At 40.2% G+C, this 19272-nt stretch overlaps 1 non-coding gene across 1 annotated transcript; it reads right to left on the bottom strand.

Annotated features, from left to right (window-relative positions):
• Window positions 1-13412: 13412 nt before the first annotated feature.
• On the bottom strand, window positions 13413-13519 carry LOC127186115 (U6 spliceosomal RNA). The gene has a single exon (XR_007830345.1). It is a non-coding gene; the product is annotated as a U6 spliceosomal RNA (small nuclear RNA).
• Window positions 13520-19272: the final 5753 nt, after the last annotated feature.

The raw sequence follows: 19272 nt of genomic DNA, 5'->3' as shown, positions 1-19272 counted from the left end.
AGAGCATATGTTGCTCTTGCAGAGAACCTGGGTTAGATTCCCAGCACTCCTATGGCAGCTCGGAACCATCTGTAACTCTAGTTCCAGGGGATCCACTTTCATGGTCCTCTTTTTAGTTTTATGACTAATAACCACATCCACAAAGCCACAAACATATGTATATTTTTACTAGGGTCCACATGAGAAAGTATGTTCCACTTACTTCCCCATAAACGTTATCTTTTTTAAAAAAGATATTTATTTATTCATTTGTTTTTATTTTTATTTTTTGAGACAGGGTTTCTTCATGTTGATCTGGACTTGCTCTGTAGACCAGGCTGGCCTCGAACTCACATAGATAACACCTGCCTCTGCATCCCAAGTGCTGGGATTAAAGGTGTGCACCACCATGCCTGTCCCATGATTTCTTTTTATTTGTATGTATACAGGTGCACTTGTGTGTTGTGTGTATTCATGTGAGTGTAGGGGTCTACAGAGGTCAGAAGAGGGCGTTAGATTCCCCAGGAGCTGAAAGTACAGCTGTATCTTCTATAGTATGACATATATAGATTTTTGAACCTTGACTTTTAAACTACAGAGTAGCTGTGTGGCCCTGGACAATTTATTTAACCTCTGTAAGTTAGGTTTACCTATCTCTAAAGTAACAATACATTCTATAGCGTAGAGTTTTAAATTTTTAAAAGAATATGTATATATATATGTATATCCTTATGTGTATATGTATATATATATACATAGTAAGCAATAAATGTTTGCTTAATGATATCAAGCTAGAACTTTTCCTTTAACATGATAAATTCAGATGTTGTGATCACAGGAGGAGGGAATGGAGAGAGAACGGGACTAAGATAAAACCCAGAGAAACGGAAAAATAATATTCAAGGTTAGAAAAAGAAGACTGAATTGTGAAGTTACATGGTGATTGTCAGAAAGCACTTGAAAGATGCACACACGAGGCTCAAAGGAATAAATAACTTGATTTTAAAGCTTCATCTAAGAGAATACACAGGTGATGAGTACCAGAAAGCCACAGCGAGATACTACTTCACCTCCACTAAAAGGGCAAAACCTAACATTGACAAAGGCTTGACAAACTCTTGCTGTGGACATATATTTGTGGAAAATAATATGAAGATTCCTCACAACTGGAAGTAGAACTATCACACAGTGCATCAGTCCCATTACTGGGTTCACGTCCAGAGGAAATCAGTATGGTTCTCCACTTATAGCTTAGTTGAAGTGCTATCACCAGAGCCCAGTTATGGAAGCACCATGTGTCCATTGGTAGACAAAGGAATAAAGAACATGGACAAACACACAGTAGAACATTAGTCACTCTCAGAAGAACGCAGTGTGGCACTGGAGAGATGGCTCAGTACTTAAGAGCACTGGCTGCTCTTGGAGAGGTCCTGGGTTTGAGTCCCACTGCCCACGTGTCTGCTCACACGCATCTGTGACTCCATTTCGAGGGGATCTGACACCCTTTTCAGAGGTCAGAAGAGGGTGTCAGATCCCTTAGACCTCAACAGGCAGAAGCTATATACATAGTGCACAGACATGCTTGTAGGCTGAACACCCATACACGTATTTTATTTTTAAGTAGAAAGAGGAAAACAATGCAATTTAGTCATTGGCAGCAATGTGGATAGAATTGGAGGATATTTGTTATGTGAAATGTGTCTGGCATACAAAGACAATACCATATGTTCTTGTTGGTATGAGCAAACTTAGCACTCAGTAGTTAAGAACACTGGCTGCTCTTCCAGAGGTCTCAAGATCAATGCCCAGCACTCACGTGACAGCTCACACCGTAATCCAGTTCCAAGTGATTTGACACCCTCACACAGACATACATGTAAGCAAAACACCAATACACATAAAATAAAAATAAATAATTTTAAAAAGTCTTTCCCGTAGAACGTCTGGAGTGGAATCACGGCAGCTGGAGCCCTGGAAGGGTACGGGAAAAGGAGGGTGGACAGAGAATGATGGACAGAGATAAAGTCGGATAGGAGGAATAACCTTTAGTGTTCTATAGCAGAGTAGGGCAGCTATAGTTGGAAAATATTATTTTGAATATTAAAAAACTAGTATATATAATAAGTTGTCCTGCCTAGAGGCTTGCTGTGCGAAGAAGAGCATCTGGGTTTGAGTCTCCAGGACCCACGTCAAATCTAGGTACCATCATGTTCATCTTTTACTACAGAGCTGTGGCAGAGAGACAAATGGATCCTGGGAGCTTGCTGGTAAGACACCAAACCACTGAAATGGTGGGCTTCAGGATAGGTGAGAGGCCTTCTCTCAAGAGATTACACCTGAGGTCCTCCTCTGGTCTCTGCTGGAACACATACCCACACATACAAGCATATACACATGTACAACACACATGCATCATATATAAAATAAAACAATAATTTAAAAGGCCATATTTCAATGAGTTAAAAAGAACTGATGAGTAACAAAATAATGTATTTATTGAAATATATTATGAAAATAAACAGTTTCAAAGGTAAGCTATAGAACACACAAGCATGTTATGTATTTGTGTGTGTGTTTGTGTGTGTGTGTGTGTTAATTTGTAGAGTTCAGATCATTGAACCTGATGCTTAGCTATTAAAACAATAGTTTATTTATTTAGAGGGAAATAGATTGAGACATCTAACTTCACAACATTAAAACAAATGCAAGTATGATTCAAGAGGTTAAACATTTAAACTATAAAAGATCCAGAATTAAATACTGATAGCTACATATCTTACCTCAAAGAGCACAGTACTGAGGATGTTGTGGCGGACCATGTGGCTTGTCATGCAGAAGGCTGTAGAACAATCCCAGCAACACACAAACACAAACAAACAATGAAAGCTGAAAAATGACCGTGAAAAGGGAGACAGTTCAATACATAAAAATTTACTATTTCTGAGCATTTAAGTGACACCAGACACAAAGTTAAACATGACAGCAGAAACAAGAGAATATTTGTTCTCTGAAGTATACTACCAAATACTGACAAAACAAGAGAAAACAGCCATTCCCACGAGTGAACTGAAACAAAAGCTTGACTAGGTGAATCATAGCAGAAAAGCTGCAAATACTGTGACAACTTAAGAGGAGGCTCCATCTTTCTGGTCGCTGAAGAAACAGAAATTAAAAAATATGCTAAATGTCTATTCAAGTTAAAAATACTGTGTCTCGGTGTGTGTGCGTGTATGTGTGTGTGTGTGTGTGTGTGTGTGTGTGTGTGTGTGATGTGTGAAAGTGGGTGGGTGCTTATACTATGGCACATGGATAGAGGCCAAAGGACAGCCAGTGGGAGTGGTTCTCTCCTTCCATTGTTTTGTAGATCATGAGGGGTTGCACACAGATCACCAAGCTTGCACAGTAAGTGCTTTCTCCACTAAGCTATCTCGCCAACCCGTGTGTGTGTGTGTGTGTGTGTGTGTGTGTGTGTGTGTGTGTGCATATGTGTAACACACACATATGTATATACATTTATTTTTATTTTATGTGTATTGGTGTTTTGCCTGCGTGTATGTCTATGTGAGGGTGTCAGATCTTGGAGTTACAGTTAGTTGTGAGCCCCCATGTGGTTGCTGGGAATTGAACAAGGATCCTCTGGAAGAGCAGCCAGTGCTCTTAACAGCTGAGCTATCTCTCCAGCCCCGGTTGGTTATATTTTTAATGATACTATTCACTTTTGCCCATGAGTCAGAAAATTGTACACTAGCATAATACTGAGTGAAAGTGAAAATTTGGAAATAGTCACAATTCCAATTTTGAAAAATATATTGTGAAGCATTCATATGATAGAGTATTATATAGCCATTTAAAATCACATTCTCAAATAAGAACGGCAATGTGTCTGTTAAGTAAAAATAATGGGCTGAGGATGTTGTTCAGTGGGTGAGATACCTGCCTAGCAGGCATGAAAGATGGTTTGTTCCCAAGCACTGCATGCCTGTGATCCTAGTGACTGGAAACATCACACTAGTGGATGTGGGGCTATTAGAAGTTCAAGGTCATCTTCAGCTACATTAAAAAAATTCATTGCCATCTGCATATACATAAGGTTGGTTCTCAAAAGTATGTTATCCCATTTTGTTTTGATAAACTTCTCTTCCTGTTTCATCATTCCTCTACCCCTCCAAACAGTCTTCCTGTCCCTGGGTCTTCCCTTATGCTGAGTATACAGTCTACCACTGAAGGATACACTGGGCCATGGCTTCAATAAATGACTGTAGAAAGGTATTTGTTTATATAAATTAATCAAAGCTGGCCATGGTGGTGCACACCTTTAATCCCAGCATTTAGGAGGCAGAGGCAGCCGGATCGTTGTGAGTGTGAGGCCAGTCTGGTCTACAAAGCAAGTCCAGGACAGTCAAGGCTACACAGAGAAACCCTGTCTTGAGAAAAAAACAAACCCCAACCCCCCTAAAACAAAAAACAAAACCAACCCCCTCAAAAAAGAGAAGAGTATAAATAACTTGTTCCTGGTTTGGGATTATGAATGCTTTTTACCACTTTTGTAGTTCATTTGTGATGCATCCAATTTGCTTGATAGTGCTAAAGGCCTTGGGAAAATAATTTCCTCAGAGCAGATCTTGAATCTCCTTGGCTGCTTCTGCACACAAATGAGAGCCTAACCCTGTGAAAGGAAAAAGCCTTGACTCCTGCCACATCTCACAGCTCTCGGGGAAACACACATTTATCAAGAGTGGTTCCTTTTTTTCATGTTGTTCGTTGTCGAGGCACATGGCTCTGTGCTTTCAGGCGCTCACCCCAGAAGGGTGCAGAAGCACAGTTCTCCGGTCTGTTTCAGGTGACAGGCAAGAGGTGCTTTCTGTCATCACACCTTACCATATTTTAAATGGATTTTAGATGGTGATATGATATTTGATTATATGAATGTTTCACTACATATTTGTCAAAATGGGAATTTTTATTATTATTTCCAAATTTTCCACTTTTGCTCTATTATGCTAGTGTGCAGTTTTCAGACTCATGGGCAAAAGTGAATAGTAGCACTAAAAATTTAACCAACTGAGGACATCTCGGAGCCAGTACTTATAGTTGAGACAAACAGGAGTGGACTTGCTTAGGGGAAGGGGCTCTATCAATGTCCATGATGGTGTCAATGGGCCATGTGCTCAATTGTCACCAACATTAGGGAATTTGTAAGGCTCTGTTGCCACTTCTACCCTCTTCCCTTTCTATCAGATTGCCTCTACAACTGAAATTCCCTACACTGTTGTCATTCCCGTGAGTAAAGGCATCACCAGATCCTGTTGCTTACTATTAATTTTCAAGAATAAAAGATTTTTTTACATGTACTATGAGTTTTTAAAATTATTTTTCTTTTTCTACATATACATTAATATAATTACACACATGTACAATAAACTACATACAGCAAGAAAGACCATGAAACAATCAGGAATTATATAAATGTTAAATTCATACTGTTTTGGTTATTTGTATTTGGCAGTCTTGAAGAAAACATCTTTCCTATCTCTGAGTGCATCTAAAATTCTGAATGTAAATCAGTACCTATCATATCTCATCATTATCAACTTGAAACATCTATTTAGACCTAAAAACATCTTAACCCCTAAACAACTAAGCTTAATTGTAAGACTAAATTATCTGGTCTTATACTTCATCAGAGACTTGAGAAAGAATAAAGTTGTTTACCTGAGTAAACAGGAAGTGCAGGTTAGCAGCTTCCCAAATGAGAATATTAAGAGGCAGTTTGCTGCCTGAACAGTCACCCAAAACTCTCTATAACATTGGAGCACCATCTTCAGCCTTCTGGCCCAGTATATCTGACAGACATATTTGTGAGGCAGGAACTATTGAGGACTTGCTTACCCTGTCTTTGCAGAGTTTGGCCGTCAACTCTGCCTGCATCCAAGCTTGCCCCCTTTTTTAGGCAGATTTCTGTCTGTGGAAGAAATAAGGACCTTTTGCCCAGTGCCTGGTTTGTCACATTTGAAGCTATCTCCACAAGGAGGTTCTTTGATGCTCATCATCTTCTTTGAGGTAGGTTGGGTGGTGCCAGGAGTTAACCTGTTTTATTGTCAAAGAATTGTTAAACTAATAAAAACATCTTAAAATGCCATATTCTGTAGGTCTCTGAGGTTTTTGAAGACCTTATCTATCTATTTTACCTTATCGATCTAAAGAATCATATCTATCTGTTAAACCTAGGATGTATATTCCTCTGATAAAAATAGATTAGTAATTGACATGACCATGATTTGATCAACTAATAATCTGTATAATTTACTATCCTAAACAGTCTGCAATAGCACTTTCAAAGTATTGGAAGTAAACCTTGCATTATAATTTGTATGGGTACAAATCTCAGAATAGAAATATATATATAATATGTGTGAAGAATAATCTTAAAATTGAATTCTATACAAATATATCAAAATTAACCTTATTCTGTATCAATATACAAAATTCTATACCAATGAATTAAAAATACCTTTGTGAGTAACAAGTCCTTAAGTTGAGGAGTAGATTCAATAATCTACTTTTTGTCCTATCATCCCTATATATTTCTATAGTCCCCCTTCTTTCTTTTCAATCCCCATCTCCATACCTGCAAAAGAAAGATAAAGGAGAGACATCTCTGAGTCCAACCTTGTTTTCTCTCTGAATAAGACCAATAATAACTTATAACCAAACCTCAATGAAAACAAACATCTAGAACCCAAGAATGCAACCAAAAATCTGCCCAGCCCCCTTTAAGGGAAATGGGGCATCATTCTCTGAAGGTTTCTTTCAGCTGGCTTGAGATGAATAATACCTTTGTAGGGGCCCAAATAAAGTTGGGGAAAATGACTAAACTAGCTAGGAATAGCATTTGTTGTCCAGTTTCCTAATGTTGAGAAACTCCAGGCTTAATTAGAGTCCTGTGTGGGACTGAACCAATTGTGATTGGAAGCTTTCTTTGAAGCTGTCCTATTCTGATGAGCCACAGCAACTGAAGCACTTGGGGCTGAAACATGAAGGATGCAGGATGTCAGGGTCCAGCATGCTGAGAGGAATGAATCCTGTCAGGTCTGATCCAGTGTCAGTGTCGAGTTCTTTTGTTCTGGAAACATGTAATTTCTCACAAGCATTTTACAGTCCTAAAATTAAAATTGTATGAGGTGTGTGGGATAAACAGAACAATTAAGGCTGGTTCTTTGCTCTTTGCATGAACAGAAGAAAGACATCTGTAAATCTTCCTTCATGCCATACTAAGAATGGCATCTAATAATAAGTCACAGGGATTCTGTGACCAACAAGAAGCCTTGTCTATGCATAGGCATTCATGTCTCAGCCAGTCTCAGAGCTATTCCCATGTAGTGGGATTACAATACAAGTTACCTGCTTGTTCTGCAGTTTGAATTCTTCACATCCAAATTGTAGCCCCCTCCCTCATCACTCTCTGATCCCCCTCCCTCCCTCATCCCCTCTTCCTTCCCTAGAAGAATAAAAGATTACTAATGTATTGCACAACAGTAAAAACAGCATGGGAATTTGATGCCAGTCAAGTTGGGATTTGAATCCTGGTTACACTTTTTTCAAGGTAATGACTATGGGTACGCGATTGATTTATACTTCTGTACACTGGGTAAATGTCCCTGAAGAATTCTGTTGTTGTTGTTGTTGTTGTTTTTCCTTTATTCAAGACAGTGTTTCTCTGTGTATCCTTGGCTGTCCCAGACTCACTCTGCCCGCCTCTGCCTCCTGAGTGCTGGGATTAAAGGCATGTGCCACCACCACCTGGCTCCCTGAAGCATTTTTCATAAGGGTATCCTGTTATACCTATACCATGCACAATGATAGTAAGTACTATATCGATCTGTTTTAGTTAAGGTTTCTATTGCAAAGACACCATGACCACAGCAGCTCTTATAAATGAAAGCATTTCACCATGATAGGAAAGATGTTTTCTTCAAGGCTGCCAAATACAAATAGCCAAAACACTAGGAATGTAACATTTATATAATTCCTGATTGTTTCATGGTTCTTCTTGCTGTATGTAGTTTATTGTATATATGTTTAATAATATAAATGTACATATAAAAATTTTTAATAAAAAGTTAGAAATCCAGAAATGATTGAAAGATGGTGTGTATTTTTCTTAAGTTCTTGCTGAAGTGTTAATCAGAAATTATGTAGAGAAAAGAGAGGTCCACAAGAAAGATTGGATGTCATACATTTGGAAGAATCTGTATAGGTGCAGCTCTAGATGTCCGTGGCAGCAGAAAATGTAAAAAACAAAAAACAAAAAACAAAAACAAAAACAAAAAACCCCGAAACTTATGAAGTCAGATGACTTGCCTGAGGTCAAATAACTGTGTAGGGTGGACACAGGAAAAGGACTCCGAACTCTTGGTGGCAGCTGTGCCTGCCAACTGCAGGGACATTGATCTTGAAGAAAAGTGAGTTGATTTTTCTATGTTGTGGAGCTGATTTCTTTAAACTTATGTAAAAATACCCATAAAACAACATATGTAAGAAAATAACAGTAATAAAATTGTATATTCTGGAACTGGAAAAAAATAAACGAAAGCATTTAATTGGGGCTGCTTTACAGTTTAGTCCATTATCAATCATGGCAGGGAGCATGGTGGCACATAATGAGACATGGTATTGAAGAGGTAAGCTGAGAGTTTTGCATTCAGCTTAGAAGATAACAGGGAGAGAGAGAGACAGAGAGAGAGAGAGACAGAGACAGAGAGACAGAGGGAGCGAGAGACAGAGAGAAGGAGAGAGAGAGAGAGAGAGAGAGAGAGAGAGAGAGAGAGAGAGAGAGAGAGAGAGAGAGAGACAGAGAAACAGAGACAGAAACCCCATGCCAGGCTTGGGCATCTGAAACCTTTAAGCCCATCCCCAGTGACATACTGCCTCCAACAAGGCCACACCTCCTAATAGTGCCACTCTCTATGAGCCTTTGGGGGGTCATTTTCATTCAAACCACCACATAATCCATTTCTTTTTCTTTTTCTTTTCTTTTTTTTTTTTGCCACTACAATGAAATCTTAAGGTGGATATTTTACAAAGAAAAGAGGTTTAGAGGCCTGCATTGTGTCTCACATCCAATATCCCTCCCTAGTCTGGCTATCTCTCCTACACCATAGCCAGCCTCTAGATTTTCCCAGGATCTGCCCTACCTGCCACCACCAACAGGTCCCTTCTGTGCTCATTCCATGCCTGCATCCACCTCAAATTCCCATCTCCCTCTTTAGGATCTAGCCTGGCGAGTCTCTGTGTGTTCCCCATCCACACCTCTTCCCTCACCTGCCACATTTGGCTCAGTCTCACACCCAGTGTCCCAGTGTAGTCTGGCTCCCCTGCCTGTGCCACAAATGATCTCGAGGCTTTGGCCAGGATCATCCCCAACTATTCTCCATCTCACAGGATGCCATATCCAACCCATGCCATATTCAACCTTTCCAACCAGCCAGATCTATCGCCACACTCCAGGACTGGACCAGAACGCACATCTTGTACACCATCCCAGTCCCCTCTGTCCACCTGACTTCATCCCACCCAAGCCATTTCCAAGTTCTAGGCCCAACCTGCCTGCACTTCTGTTCTGCCCCAACCTGCTCTGCCATTTTCATAACTAACAAAAGAAGTCCACATGTCCTTGTTTCATCACAAAAAAATACCAACAGTATGAAAGAGTAAGTGTAAAAATGTTTGCAGATGACAATGTCCAAGATGAACCCAGGGCACAGCATTTAAAAGAACAATTGTAAGTTTCATCAAAGAATCCAAGGAGCTTAAAGAAGACAGAGATACATCTCAAAGAAATTAAGAGAATAAATGCCCAAGTGATGCTCAAGAAAACACAAGCATAAGTCTGCTGGAAAAGACAAAAACAATCCAGGACTTGAGAACAGAATTCAATTAGAAGATAGAAACATTGAAGAGGATTCAAGCTGGAATGAAGAGAGAATTGAAAACCCCAATGAATTCAACCAGGAAAGTTGAAGGAAAGCCGTTCAAGTAGGACATAGAAACAGAAAATAGAATACCAAGGCTTGAATATCAATTAGAGGATCTAAATAAAAAGGCATGGAATATGAACAATTAAAAACACTACAAGAAAAGAACACACAGGAAACGGATACCGTGAAATAACTAAACCTTTGACTTATAGGTATAGATGAGGGAGAAGACTCCCAAATCTAATGGTGTGGACCAGCTCTTCAATAAAATCAGAGAAGAAACCTTTTCCAAACTAAGGAAAGACATACCTATATAGATGCAAGAAACACACTGAAAAACAAATAGAAAAGAAAACCTTCACATCCACATGGCATAGCATAGTCAATACAAAGTACTATTTCTGGCTAAATGTAAAATGAGCAGAGTAGAAAGACTGTGGAAAGAAATATGAAGCCATAACTATCAAAACACAAAGTACCACTGAGGCCGCAGTACCAAAAACCAACAACAGGGTGAACATAATTAACACACACACATTTTAATAGCAACTAAATATCAATAGCCCCAATTCCCCAATCAAAAGACGCAGGCTGATTGAATGGACCAAGAAACAAAATCTGTCTCCCTGTTTTCTATATGAAGCACGGCTTTAAAGATAGACACTGCCTTATAGTTAAAGGATGGCCAAATGCACTCCAATCAAATGGGATCAGGAAGCAAACAGGCATCAATATCCTAATATCTGACAAAATAGGCATCAAACTAAAACTAATCTGAAGAGATAAAGAAGGATACTTCATTCTAATCAAGTGGACAAATTAACCAAGAAGACATGACTTCTAAACATTTATCCACCAAACTCTGGGGTGCCCAGTTTCATAAAAAAATATATTACTGTATTTAATGATAGCGAGTAACAGCAATCCATTAATAGACAGTTCATTTGGACAAAAAATACAGAAACATCGGAATTAATTGACAGTATACATCACATAAACTTAATAGATATCCTTAGGATATTCTAGCCAAACACAGATATTAAACAATTCACTACTGAATGATGAATGGGTCAAAGAAATTAATAAATTAAAAAGACTTCCTGTAACTAAAAGATAATGAAAATACAACACAACAAAGTTCAAAAGAGAATGAAAACAACACAAAGAAGGTCTTGAGACACAGTTAAAACAATTCTATGAGGAACATTTATAGCTAAGTTCTTACATTAAAAAAAAAAAGAAAGAGCACAAATAAATGACTTAGTGATGCAAGTGGAAATTATAGAAAAATAAGAACAAATCCATACCCAGTTAATGGCAAAAATTAATGAAAATCAGAGTAGATGTCAGTGCAATAGAAACAGTAAACAGTGCAATAGACAAATCTAGGAGCTGGTTCTTTGAGAAGATACACAAGCTTGACAGAGTTTTGGCACAACTAATCAAAAGAAAATGAGAGGACCCTCATCAGAACCAGAAACGAACAGGGAAACATTATAATAGACACAGAATAAATTCACATTATAAGGGAATATTTTTAAATTTACTACCTGTGTGCCATTAAGCTGGAAAGCCTAAAAGAAATTAAACCAAGAAGAGCTCAACAACCTAAGCAGACCCATACATGTCAGGTGAGGAGGTGGAAACAATACTAGTACTTTTTTTTTTTTTATAATTTCTTTTTTTTTATTAATTTATTCTTGTTACATCTCAATGTTTATCCCATCCCTTGTATTCTCCCATTCCTCCCCCCCCATTTTCCCATTATTCCCCTCCCCTATGACTGTTCCTGAGGGGGATTACGTCCCCCTATATACTCTCATAGGGTATCAAGTCTCTTCTTGGCTACTTGCTGTCCTTCCTCTGAGTGCCACCAGGTCTCCCCCTCCAGGGGACATGGTCAAATGTGAGGCACCAGAGTACGTGAGAAAGTCGTATCACACTCTCCACTCAACTGTGGAGAATATTCTGACCATTGGCTAGATCTGGGAAGGGGTTTAAAGTTTACCTCCTGTATTGTCCTTGGCTGGTGCCTTAGTTTGAGCGGGACCCCTGGGCCCAAATCTGCCTATCATATTGTTCTACTTGTAGATTTCTAGGACCCTCTGTATCCTTTTATTTTGCTGTTCTCCCATGCGTCTCTCATTTAGAGTCCCAATCGGATGCCTTCCCCTCTGTCCCAGTTTCCTGGTAAGTGAAGGCTTTCGTGGGACATGCCCCTTGGGCTAGTATGCAGATATAAGTGAGTATATACCATTTGATTCTTTCTGCTTCTGGGTTAACTCACTCATTATGATCATTTCTAGCTCAATCCATTTATCCACAAATTTCGGGAATTCCTTGTTTTTAATAGCTGAGTAGTATTCCATAGTGTATATGTACCACAGTTTCTTTATCCACTCTTCTACTGAGGGACACTTAGGCTGTTTCCATGTTCTGGCTATTATGAATAAGGCTGCTACGAACATGGTTGAGCAAATTTTCTTGTTGTGTGCTGGAGCATCTTCTGGGTATATTCCAAGGAGTGGAATAGCTGGGTCTTGAGGAAGCCCTATTCCCATTTTTCTGAGATAGCACCAGATAGCTTTCCAAAGTGGCTGTACTAGTTTGCATTCCCACCAGCAATGAAGGAGTGTTCCTCTCTCCCCACATCCTCGCCAGCATGTGGTGTCGCTTGAATTTTTGATCTTAGCCATTCTGATGGGTGTAAGATGGAATCTCAGAGTTGTTTTGATTTGCATTTCCCTGATGACTAAGGAGGTTGAGCATTTCTTTAAGTGTTTCTCAGCCATTTGATACTCCTCTGTTGAGAATTCTCTGTTTAGTTCCAAGCCCCATTTCTCAATTGGGTTATTCGGTTTGGTGGTGTTTAATTTCTTGAGTTCTTTATATATTTTGGATATTAGACCTTTGTCAGATGTAGGGTTGGTGAAGATTTTTTCCCAGTCTGTAGGCTGTCGCTTTGTTCTCTTGACAGTGTCTCCTGCCTTACAGAAGCTTCTCAGCCTCATGAGGTCCCATTTATTAATGGTTGACATTAAGGCCTGGGCCGTTGGTGTTCTGTTCAGGAAGTTGTCTCCTGTGCCAATATGTTCCAGGCTCTTTCCCACTTTTTCTTCTAAGTGGCTTAGTGTCTCTGGTTTTATGTTGAGGTCTTTAATCCACTTGGATTTGAGATTTTTGCAAGGTGACAAATATGGGTCCAGTTTCATTTTTTTACACATAGACCTCCAGTTAGACCAGCACCATTTGTTGAAGATGCTATCCTTTTTCCATTGAATGGATTTGGCTTCTTTGTCAAAAATCAAGTGACCATATGTGTGTGGATTCATATCTGGGTCTTCGATTCGATTCCACTGATCAACCAGCCTGTTGCTGTGCCAGTACCATGCTGTTTTAAGTACTATTGCTTTATAGTACAGTTTGAGATCAGGTATGGAGATTCCTCCGGAGCATAAAAATATGGAACGCTTCACGAATTTGCGTGTCATCCTTGCGCAGGGGCCATGCTAATCTTCTCTGTATCGTTCCAATTTTAGTATATGTGCTGCCGAAGCGAGCACCAATACTAGTACTTTTAAGAAGCCTTCCAGGTGAAAAAAATGTTCAAGGTCAGATGAATTCACAGCAGATTCCTACTAGACTTTCAAAGAAGATCTACAGCCAATTCTTAAAACTATACAAAGGAGGAGAAAGAAAGGAGAGAGAGAGAGAGAGAGAGAGAGAGAGAGAGAGAGAGAGAGAGAGAGAGAGACAGAGACAGAGACAGAGACAGAGACAGAGACAGAGACAGAGAGTCAAAGAGAGACAGAGAGAGAGAGAGACAGAGAGAGAGCTCTCAAACTCCTACAAAGCCATCATCACCAATACCAACACCAGTTAGACAAAACAAAAAAAGAAAACTACAGGTCAGTATCCCTGATGAACATAGACTCAAAAATGCTCAATAAAATACTTGCAAAACAGTGCACAGACATATATCAGAAAGATTGTTTATAGGCCTAGATATTTCTCAATCTACTTTATTTAGGGTTCTTAAATGCTTCTACCTTCCTTCTAACCCACTGACCAGAGGTATGGGAGAAAGAAGGTTAATAGGAAAAGGGCGTTGTGGGCATGTTTAGATGTAGTTCCTTGGAGAGGAGGGTGTGATTCCACTCTGCGTTGTCAGGATACCAGCAGTCCAGTTCAATAGCAAACACCAAACAGCAACATGAATCAGTAGGGGTGGCATGATCCAGCAGAAACAGTAAAGCTCTACTGAATCAACAACAGAAGTGGCCTGGATCAGCTGGAATACTACAAGAAGTTCTCTGGTGTGTTTCTCTCTATGAAGTGAAGACCAAGAAATCAGTGCATGGCATAGCAATGCAAAAGCATCGTCATCGTCTGTGGGGTTCTTTATATATTCTTTTTTAACATCACGCACCCTCTTACCGTATCTGTTTTCAGCAAAATATCAAATGCTCTCTCACAAGACAGCCTCCAGAAAAACATCGCATGACACAACTAAGGTTTTAAAGTATCCAGAAACTTCCACTTCAACTGTTTATTACAACTAATTTGCCTTTTTGCTGGAAATGCAGGGATGGTGCAACATATGCAAGATAATAAGTGTAACAAACCACGTAAATGAACTTAAAAGGCAAAAATCTCAGGAACATTTCATTACACGGAGAAAAGCCTTTGACAAACTCCAACACGCCTTCATGATTAAAGTCCAAGAACATGCCTATTACTGTTGCTCTTGGTTTCCCCAAAGAGGTGGAAGGTAAGTCCCTGTTGCTGAAGACTGCGGCTTCAGACATACAGCCCAGAAATGCCTGAACTGGAACTGACCTGATGGCCTCCTCCCTGAGGACTAGCACTCATGGCACCAGAAAGCATCATACAAGCTTTCAAGGGAAGGAAACAACCAATACATCTACTTAGCTATGATGTCTGTGAACCACAATAAGAACCAACAAGGCCCAATAATCCTAGGGTTGCAGTAGCGGCCTACATACTTTGCTGGGAACTAACAGCTCTCTAATTGTACTCAAGACCTGATCAAGAAGAGGGAAAGCATGCCTGGTGCTGAAAGCCTAACCAGCCACTCAGGGCTGGTGAAGCCATAGATCTTGGAGGAGAACCTACAACCACCCGTTTACTAAAACTGCATAATCCCTAATTATACCCACAAATAAGTGTAGTCTTATCTCTTTATCAAGGACACTTTGCAACAGACAGAAAACCACAATCAATCAAAATGCACAGGTGTGGAGCCTAGTCCTAGTGGATACATCCACAAAGTATTTCTTCGCCTAAACCTCAGAGAACATTGCAGAAGATGAGGCATAAAGATTCTAAGAACCAGAGGGTCAGATCGTTTGCTCTGAGATTGTGTTTCCTAGGAATATTACACCCATCAAGTCTCATTAGCATAACTGCCTAAACTTGAGCTGAGCAAGGATAACAACAACAACAGTAGACATGCCAAAGTAGATGGGGGGAAAGCCCAGGAGGCCTCAACCCTAAGCTAAGACCTACAGACAACTAAAGAATACTGATACTGGTACAAATATTGGTCTTCCCCAGGGAAAACCATGCTAATTGCTTATATAATACCAACCTGTCAGCCTGAAAAACATACATTGGAGTAACATTATACAAACTGACCAGGATATATAACAACAATTACTGAAAAACAGGACATGAATTTGTGAATTTGGAAGAGTACAGAGGGGTATATGGGAGGGTTCAGTGGGAGGAAAGAGAACGGAGGAGTGATTTATTATAATAAAAATAAATAAAAATTCCAAAAAACGTTTATCTCTCATTTTTTTGAGATCTAAAAGTATGGCAATGGTGTCTGCTCAACTCTAATTAAAGGCCCGATTGGCTGCATCACCTGGCAGGGCATGTGAATGAGACAGAAATTACATCTTCAAACAGGAAGTTAAAAAAAAACCTTTTTTTTTTTTGTTCAGAACTCACATTCATGCTTTTACAACATGTTCTCCTCAGAATTTACTCCAGGAGAAGAATGCTCACCTCTGGTGGAGTGCTCCCAATATCTTAGGGATCTCCCACTAGGACTTACCACTGAAAGGTCCTGCCACTTCCCAGCCATGGGGAACCAAGTCTTCAACACATAAACCTTTCAGGGAGGGACAAACAACATCCAAACCTCAGCAGCCAACAACAGCATAATAGTCATAGGGTTTCAGATACTAAGCTCTTAATGGTATGTGTAGGTTCTTAGCTACTACTACTCTAAACCATTAGCCCATCATTACAGAGAACAGCTCAGATGGTAGATGGAGGGGCCAATACTTGAGGGGGGCTTGGAAATATTTAGTAACATGTTTGAGGTTGCAGAGCAGAGTAGCCTTTTGAACCCAATCCCTTGGCTTCATGGTCCAGCCCCCTCCACCAAAAAAACACTTCACTATCTTTACCTTCATGTATCCTGACTAGGATGAAGAAGAGGGAATTGAAAACCTTTGTAAAGGAATCTATCTAGTCAAAGATCCTGGCAACTTGATGTGAAAAAAAATACCCCTGTAATAGTAGGTAATCCCATTGATCTATATAAAAAAAATGACACATAGAGACCTATAGCTATTTTGGTGGGCCTCAAAGTATAAACGGAGAGTCTGTTTAGATGAAGCAGCTGCGATGAGATCCAGGATAGTATGTCCACCTTATGCTGTGGATTAAGACAAACCTTAAATTTCAGCATGCATCTGACTTACCTGCTAGGTGTCATGTCCAGACATCTGAGTAGTACTCAAGAATGTACATCTAACAAAGTCACCAGTAATCTTAATGCTATTGGTTCCACACTAAAGAGGACCATGACATTCCCAAGTCTCATCTGTGTCCTGTCTTTCCCCTATTCCAGGGAGCTATGATCACATGCAAGAATATCATAAAACTTGCCCCAACCCAGACAGTCTAGCTTTGGGACTAATATCCATTGTGGACTCCTTTCTCTCTAGCACTCCAGACCCTATAAATAATCATAAATTTGGGGTGTAAGAACACTGCTAAGGCAGTCACTTTTGTTATTTCTCCCCTTTCTTATCCCAATACGAAGCAGGCAGCCAGCCTACACTCTTGCTAAGCCTCATGGAATTTTTATCTTGTGGCTAGTCTATAGTCTGGCTGCTCCAGAACCGTCACCATCATCACATTGGCAAGCTTATGTGTAGGAGAGAGTTGAGGGTGTATTTTAATTGGCCCTACCAGGCACAGGGTGAAAGTCCTCCGCTTCACATAAACCTGGAAGTGGTGGGCCCCATGTGCAATCCAGGCACTCAGAAGGAGGAGGCAAGAGGATCTGCAGGATCATCAGGTAGTAAGTTCAAGGCCAGTGTGGGATACAAAGACAGTCAGATGGACAGACAGATGGGTGGGAGAAAAGAGAGAGGGTGAGTGGTGGAAGGAGAGGGGGTGGGGAGGAAGAAAAGACGGAAGAAAGGAAAGAAAGAAAATTATGTACGGGAGTATGGGGACAAAGCCTTGGGGGGGGCAGAAAAGCAAGAGAGATTTCCATTTATACTAGGGAACCACAGGGAGCCTCAGGAAAATGACTTCTTGTTCCACAAAGCCTCCCAGATATCAGGGCAAAAACACCCATCTCACTCCCCTAGCTCTCTTGAGGAACTGCAGCTATATCCACTTTCAAGGGCCCATGCAATGTCAGACACTGAAGGTAGCTGGGAAAATTACAGTGGATTGAAGGCCCCATGGAGGTGCCTCCAGTTCTTGGTAATCTTCAGAAAAGGAGCAGCATTCCAATAGAGAATGAGACTGAACTTTACCTTGTTGGAATAGAAGGAAAGTAAGGATTGGAGCTGTCAGTTTTGAACAAATCTCTGAAATACAATCCTCCCAGAACATACACCAGGCCCAAGTGTCTCCTCCATTACTAATTAAAAGAAAAACTCTGATAAAAGTAGATCCTGGTTAGCTGGCCAGGATCCTTCCAGGAACTCAGGGACGCTTGTAGTTCAGACTGAAGTTTGTATCTAACCCCCCAGGTCCAGCTACACCCTGGCTTCTTCATACCTTGCAGCCGCTGACCCAGAGGAGTAGAAAGCCTGCAAATCCCATGCCTACTGGAAGAGGAGTCTGTAAAACGCAATTAATGCCCCCAAAGGAAGCACCATTCATACAGAGTGCTGTGGTGACCCCAACGTTCCTCACGCATTTCTGATGAGAAAGAGGCCTGGGGTGTGGGCAGGTCAGGATTGAGGGCTGGAGAGTATAGCCAACACCCCCTGAATACTTTCTTTAAGACAATCCAGTAGGGAAACACCTATGGCTCTCAAGAGAGGAAATGGTTGGAGGATCAGAAAAGCTCTAGCTGTGTTTCCATGAGACCACCTTCCCGGTCTTTGCCAGTGTGCATTTGTCTTAACTTTAGACTAAGAAGAGGAACACTTTGATCACTCAGATCCACCCTTGATGATTTCTTTCACGTTGCCCCCAAAACTAGCTTCAAAAACGGATCCGGATATTCTATCAGTTTTACCCAGGACCACACTATATGCAAGACAGAGAAAAACTTCTCATCGAATTTGTATCCCAAATTATGCTCCCTTCTTGTCATCTAGCTAAACTAACCAAGGAGGACCATGATGTGTACCAGTTAATAGAGCATATGGTTTCCAACTCCTAGTAAGCCCCCAGAAATCAGTAACTTTGTTTTATGAATTGCATGAAACTTATCATATTTTCTATTAATACTATAGCTCTCTAAATTACTCAGTCATCAAGTTAATTCCTTGATAAAGGGAGAAATTACATTTCAACAAGACTGTTTTGTACTTTGGTGTTCCCCAAATAAACGTCTAATGTTGCCACCCCAAATTAGAGACAAGGATCTTGATTGTTTTTTTTTTTTCCCAATAGAGTTTTTCCAAAGGTTACATTTCATGCAGGGCAAAGAATACAATGATTCACACTGGGGTTGAAATTAGATTCTCTATTGTCATCTAACCAAGCTTAGCCAAAGGGATTATATGTGCATACTGAATAATGTAATTGTGGTTTCTACCAGACAGCAATTTATCTGTATCTGTTCAAGGAACTAAAGAATGAAATTCAACAAACTTGGGACTTTCTCTGAAATTTTACATCGGTCTTTGAATCTCTTTGAACTCTGCGATGTCAGTGGATTAAGTTCTAACAAGATTGGTATGCTTTTCCTCCTAAAACATATACCCAGACATCCTCTTCTTCCAATTCCTTCATTTCTTTTAGTAGCAGTAGCTAGCTGAGGTCTTACTGAGGTGGAGGCTGCTTCTCAAGGGGATTTCTTGAAGAG

The sequence above is a fragment of the Acomys russatus genome, chromosome X (genome assembly GCF_903995435.1).
Source record: "Acomys russatus chromosome X, mAcoRus1.1, whole genome shotgun sequence".
NCBI lineage: Eukaryota > Metazoa > Chordata > Mammalia > Rodentia > Muridae > Acomys > Acomys russatus.
Note: the sequence above shows the minus strand (reverse complement) of the source record. Positions and strands in the feature narration are given on the sequence as shown.